This window comes from Ambystoma mexicanum, chromosome 10 (genome assembly GCF_040938575.1).
Source record: "Ambystoma mexicanum isolate Mex_15411 chromosome 10, UKY_AmexF1_1, whole genome shotgun sequence".
Lineage (NCBI taxonomy): Eukaryota > Metazoa > Chordata > Amphibia > Caudata > Ambystomatidae > Ambystoma > Ambystoma mexicanum.
This window is the reverse complement of record NC_090932.1, coordinates 1,414,077,843-1,414,085,066: the sequence shown is the minus strand read 5'-3', so window position 1 is coordinate 1,414,085,066 and position 7,224 is coordinate 1,414,077,843.

Sequence of the window (7,224 nt, the reverse complement as noted above, 5' to 3'; positions counted from 1 at the left end):
ACACAAGCACAGTGTTATGATTTTCTTAATGTAATGTATTAATTGATATGATGAAAATGAAAATAAATACAATATATTATACATAATTATTTTATTTAATGAATAACCAACAAGACGGTTATGTTTGAGCACATTGTAGTTTTGTCTTTGCCATTGACAGAAGCCATGCCATTGTATAGCTATTCTGTCAATGTCATATTGATCTGCATTACTTACTCATCAATATCATTCCAATGTTTGTTCTGTTCTTCTATTCTCCTGGTTCTGATCCAGTTATCCACGGCCTGCTGTTAAGCAGGTAACCATAGTTCTCACCCATTAAAGCGCAGACATGTGGGTATAAAAATAACGTTTGCTGTATACTAGTCATTAACTAAAAGATACATATATATTGGCCTTTCAACAGAAAATGCAAAATATTGAATTTGATTCTTAAGGTTCCAGCTGACTCAGAGCTAAATCCCCCGAGTAACATATTACTTTTTATTGCACCAAAGATCCACTTAATCATCTGTAATCTGTGTACATATCCGTGTCTTGTGGCATTGAAGTCCTAGTGCACTGAAAATCCAAGGTGACACTTACTGCCTGATTCATGGAATTATTTGCGTGAAAAAAGCAGATTTGGGCGCCCTTCTGCCCGAAAATAATTCCATGAATCAGGCAGTTTGACTCTTATCAGCATTATTTGGTTATGTACCAGAAATAACAACAAAAAATCATTTAAATAGTGAAGGCCAGGCAATAGAACAACAGCCGACACAGAAAGACACAATAATAACATAAACATATCTTATGCAAGCATACATCATGCAATAACACACACATGAATGCTCGTCTCAAAGATCAACAAAGAAAAGGGAGATCACATTTCTAGTACTAAAGCCCCTATGCAGACAAAGTTTCAATATTATTTCTTGCCTAAGGCTCCCAGTACACGGGGGTTGTTTACTCTATTAAATTTTCATTTAATGAAATATTTTCCCCAAACTGTTTCCAGTTTATGATATAAAATGAATAAACAGCTAACAGAACAAGACAATACAGTTATTTGCAGAAGATCTGAAACTGCACACAATATACAAAATGCATAACGCGTGTGTTTGAAAATGAAAGTCTTTCCTTGCTGGTACCTGTTTACAGACACACACATGACACATACGCACACACCCTGTATCTGTGATTGTTTTCAAATGCAATCGAAGCAAACCTACAAATTAGTACTTTTATTGTATTAACTGCATTGAGGCAGAGGCTGATTCACAAACTGCTTACCAGAAAAAACACTGAATTACTTTTGGGTAGAGTCTATTCTTTCTTTCCAGAGGTAAGTTAGAGTTACTCCTGATAACGTCTCTTTGTGAATCATTCCCATTGTTTACATGGGAACTCCATACTTGTTAGTATTTCTTCTTAGGCACTAAATGGCTCTTCCTTTGATTGAGGTCTGTTAGCATCCGTGCATTTTCCTGTGGCTTCAACAAATTACACTGAGAGTTGTACATACCAACTAAGCTGTTCACTACATTTGAAAAACAATATAAATGTCATTATTAAATTGTATTGTAAGGTTATGTAAATAATCATCTGGACACCTTGTACTGGCAAAGCACAGTAGCTGGTTTGTTTTCTAGATTTTCCCGCTGAAGAAATATAAACCATAAGAAACCAAAAGTACCCATTTAACAACTATTGGTTCTTATGGGTACCTTCCTTAACTAAAGCATTGTGGGTTAAACCCTGTTTATATTTTAAATTTGAATATGAGTAAGTTGCCTGGGAATGCTTATTTAAAAGTTAACATTGTTATTCTAAAATCTTTTAAATGTATGCCGGAGTTTGAAAAAAAGTCAGGATAGTTTAATACAATGTTTATTGAGAGTTTTAAATAGCTGGGATATTTACTTAAACATCAAGTATTTTGTAAATTTCAAAACTTTAGATGGGTTACTTAAAAAGTTTAAATAGCTCTTTAGGAGTTTTTAAAAAGATGAAATTGCTAACTAAAATATTGTTTACACGTTTTAATTGTAAGTAAAAAAAACACTGATGTATCTGCATGAGAAAGAACTACATACTTGTAAATGTATTGCCATGTTTAGGTACTGGGTACAGAGTTATGTTTAGTGCTGAGGTGTGATGCACAGCAAACCACAAACAAAGGCTGAGCCTGGAAAGCTGGAAATCCTGAGAGTCACCCCTTAGTCATGCAACAGGAATGGTGTCCATACTGTACCAGGGCACAACAAATACATCATGGGCATTTCACACAATTCATGGTTTAATGTTTAGCAAAGGAGGGACCTGTAATTATTTCTCAGAGCTTTTCTTATATGGTCACATATTTTCTCAAAAGGAATGATCTATGCAGATCATCGTCAGCATAAGTGAGATACAGAATGGCTTGGTAAACCCTCAAACCAATGCCCAATAAAAAGGGGAGTCAAACACATGTCCCTGCTGGCACTCTGCTGGCACTATCAATATTCAACCCATACATCAAGAAAATTCTGGAGACCCCATATAGTGTAACCGAGAACATCTCAAAACCAAATAGACAGTGGTTTTCAAACTCCTAGTAGGCTGATTATTTGGTCCAGTTGGTAAAAAGTGGAAACCCTCTACATATACTTGTGAATTTGTTTGGGTGGATTCTGGATTGATCGGGGATCAAAATTCATGAAGAAATCAAAAAGGCGGACAAAGAGTATCTAAACAAAAACCTATCTGAAAGTTGTCCAACACAAAGTCTAGCAAAAAATACACCCCATTACGCAGTCACCAATAGGCTCCTAAAAGCCGAAGGTGGCTATGAGCACATTACAATGAGACTGAAGAAGACCGCCAGGAGAAATGCATTCAAGAGCTTGTCTGCAAAGGGCAAGTTAATTGACAGAATTGGAAATTAGATGGTAGAAATGGAACCAGCCAATAGGTTCCGGAAGCCAACACAAGAGGATGACGAATTAGGTTTGGTAGGCATTCCGTACGTACTCTGTAAACATCAAACTTCAATTGTGTACATAAAATATCAACTTAGGTGCACCTACCAGCAGAGGAGAACAAGAAAAGGAGCATATACATTTTGAAGACTCAACTGACTTAAGACCATACCTGACAGATGTCTAATCCAAGAGGCACATAGATTGTTCACATGTATAAGAACTAACATCAAGGAAAGGAAAGAAACACAACTAAGATGGGACACAAATTAACATTCTGTGTAGTCATGAATGAAGCAGGTCATTTAAACCCTTTCTCACACATTCATTAAATTCTCTATATGGGAAAACAGCGAGACAAGACACTGGGCAGGATCTTAAATGCCACATCAAAAATAACCATAATAACTTTTATACTCCCTGCTGCTGAATCATTATCTTTCACCAAAAGGTTAATGGGGCAAACAATAAAGCAAGGAAATGTGACCCATAGACATGTTGAAGAAGAGCAAGACTTACATTTAAAGGTCCGTCCTCGAAAATGATACAGAAGCAAACACCACTACTACAAGGGCCATAGAAGGCTTGAAAGTGACAATATTAGTAAAAGACCCACCCCAAACTCACAGACACAAAAAGACAGATACTACACAAGTGATCCCCAACTCCTTCAAGGCAGAGCTTAAACACCATTAGGGCATGACAAAGAAAATAAGGCTTGGCACAATAAATTACTATTCCCAAACCCACAAGGACTGAACTGGCCTGAAGCGTGTGTGATCCATAGACCAATAACAAAGCTGAGCCGAAGAGCCAGTTCCTACTGGAAATAAAATCAATGCACCAAAGTAGAGACAGATTTTGTACCATTGACTTTCTGAATGCCCCTCTCCTTTCTCTTCTCCATTAATGGACATCACTAGCCGTCCTTTCTCTTCCTTTTGGAAGAATGCTTTTAAAATCTTGGAAGGCCCGCCATAGGTGGCATTCTTGCATTCATCAAAGACTACTTTCTGTTTTGTTAGATGTCTATTGAGATCTGGCTGAAGGATTCCAGCAGGATAAAACAACAGCAACAGTGTTTTCCAAACTTCCTAACAAAAGAAACAGTTATTAAGCTTTCTAAATGAGACTACACGATTTTCTTCTAATATGCATGTATTGACAGACTACATTAGTTCAGGTACCTTAATTATTCAGAAAACTGCAGCCAGATTCACCGACATCTACGATGCATTTTAAAATCTGTTTGTTCTCTTGTGTAACCAATCCGTGGTAGTGAGTGTACTCAACTTGTGTTTAGCTTGTTTCCACCGTGGATGAAAGGTGTTTCCCTGGAAAGCACTTGGAAATCAGAGGACGTGGCGGGAAAGGGAACCTTGCTGAGGCTGCAAGAAACGCAGTCATGGGTGTGTGCCTCAAGGAGAATCAGTGAGGCATCATTGCACACCACATCATTTGAGGGTTGGATTTCTTTGGTTCTTGTGGACGACAGTACTCTTTCAAAAGAAAACATTGGAAAAAAGGAGTTTAAATGGCTTTACCTGCAAGATCCCAAAATGACCTGCCTGCTTTGCTTGAAATTTACTCTGGTGAAGAACTTATTATACAGGATTGTCCACTGTCTCTGAGCGAGGAAGCCAATCAAATTGTTTACAGAGGATCCACCTGCTCTTAAGCAATGATGCTGACATCACAGGTAGGATGCATTAGCTTTTCAAGTGTAGCAAAAGGTTTGCTTCCTTCCTGACCAGGACCTTTTGGACTGCAACTACTATCACCCCTAACCAGTATAATCAACGGTGAGGGATCATGGGAGTTACAGTCCAAAACATCTACTGATTCCTACGGACTATCCTTTTGGTTGTTATGTACTGTGCAGTGTTTTTGATCTCTGATGTCCCAAATGCTGTTCGCTCTTTTCTTTGGATCCTGTTCTAGATAGAACAAAAAGGTCGCTCTGCAGACATGGCCTGTTTCTTTTCAAGCATTAGTCTTGCAGAGAGCGGACGTTGTCTTTTAAGGAGTGAAGTCAGCATCATGCTGGAGGCACTACAACGTTTGAGCTAATCATGTTCTGTGAAAGATGCAAAGGTTGTAATACTGATTGACATTGCTTCTTGAGGTACTTCTCATTGAATGATTTAAACATTTGGCATTGGAGCAAAAGGTCTAGATATAAATAGCAAAGGATGATTCTACTAAAATGCTGTAGGATAGGCAATGTCCGAGCCTGTCATGGTCTGCTAAAATGCAATATTAGAGTTGTATACAGCTTCAAATTGAGTTTCTTTTAAACGGACACGCGATCTAAAAATCTCCCAAATGATCAGATCCCAGACTATTGGAAGCGTCATCCTTACTAAGAATTCTCTGAAACAGGACTTTTGTCAGGAGGGAGGGAGGGGAACATATCAACAACAAAGGCAGTCATGTCATCAACCGGTCTGAAATAAACACATTGGCCCTCAAGCATTAAGAAGATGCGGGAGTGAAAAGGGAGCACTGAATTGCCTGCATTATTGCCTGCATTTCTCCTGATTAACTAGGAGGACTTACATGCAAGTGGATGTTCTGGCTGCGTCGCAAGGGAGCCAACTTGTTCATGCATATGTAGGTGTAGGAAATTAGTCACAAACACAGACACATGCACACACGTGCATGGCTATAGCAGACATGTGGGTGGAGGGCTCTGTTGGATGCTGACTGACAGGACAGGCATGAAAGAGCCCGACATTACAAATGAATTTTTTACATTCATACTCTTAGGTCAGGCTTAGACATGAAAGAAGTGCACATGCATCGTGCAGGCGTTTCTATCATTGGTGTTTCTAGTTGGGTGTGAGAAATGCAGGAAGCGGTGTGTACACACCCCTGCTTGTATTGTACTTTTCCCCTGCACCTGGACTGTGAAAGGAGAAACCAGGTGCAGGGAAACAGCCTTCAGGACCCCATCTCTATGTTAATTATGGATGCATTTTGAGAAGCGCCTACCATTTAAGCGGCACAATCCTTAGCCACAATTTCTGCAGGAATCTGAGGGCCTCATTACAAGGGTGGTGCTCCCGTAATGAAGGGTGCCGGTACGGGACTGGCACCCTTCATTACGGGAGCGCCGATTACGAGGTTCCCTTTGCGGGACCCAGTAAGGACCAGGTGTCCTTTCCGGGTCCCGCGAGGGGAAGAGGGAGGTAATAACAGGCCAGTTGTAATGTGGCCATTATTACCTCCCTCCCCATTCCCATTGAGCCCTATGGGGGCTCAAATGGGAATGGGGAATGGTTCCTGCAAGGAGGAATTACCAGGTCCTCCTATGTCGGAATGACCCGGTAAGTCCTCATTGCAGGAACCCGGTATTGGAGCCCGGTATGGAGGCAGCAGCCATGGCGCTAATAGCACCATGGCTACCTCCATACTCGTAATGAGGCCCCCTGTCTGCAAAGGTATTTATGTGGAGTGATAAACCTATGGGGATTCTGCCACCCGCAGAATGTGGCACTGTTTTACCCTGTGTGTGACCACTTGATACTTTTGTGAATGTGAACCATTGTCTTCCAACTGTAGTACGGTTTTGGTCTATTTGACCTAAAACATTTGACCTAATCATATTTGATCTAATTTATTGTACCTTTTCTTCTGTCGAAAATGAACCTCCCCACTCCCCCTCAACCTAATCTATACCCTTACCCACCCACATATAAATATTTCATTAAATTTGACTGAAAGAAAGGTCAACATAATTTGATAAAATGTTTTAAGGTCAATTATGCTAATACCACATATTCATCCCAGAGACTGGTTAATTATACACAAGGGACCTCATTACAACCCTGGCGTTGGACCATGGTGCTATTAGCACCATGGTCCATGCCGGATTCCGCCATGGTGGATGGCGGATTTACCGCCCCATTCCAAGGTTGGCGGGGCGGTAAATCCCCATTCACCATGGCCCCTTCCCCATTCCCATTTTTGGCCCATAGGGCTCAATGGCAATAGGGAAGGCGCTAATTACGGCACCGTAAATTACGGTGCCGTAATTAGCACCAAGGTCCCTTAGCAGGCATTAAAGTGTGAATCCGGCGTTAAGGGTTTAACGGCGCCGCAGCCTTTTACGGCGCAGTTAACCCCTTAACGCCAGGGTTGTAATGAGGCCCAAGGTATCACTAATACCATCACCAAATGATTGCTTTTTAGGAAAGTAACACAGGTGTGTCTAGACTCTAAAACTGAGCACGACACTGAAGTGCTTGTACATAATAGAATCCTGGATGAGTACATTTGT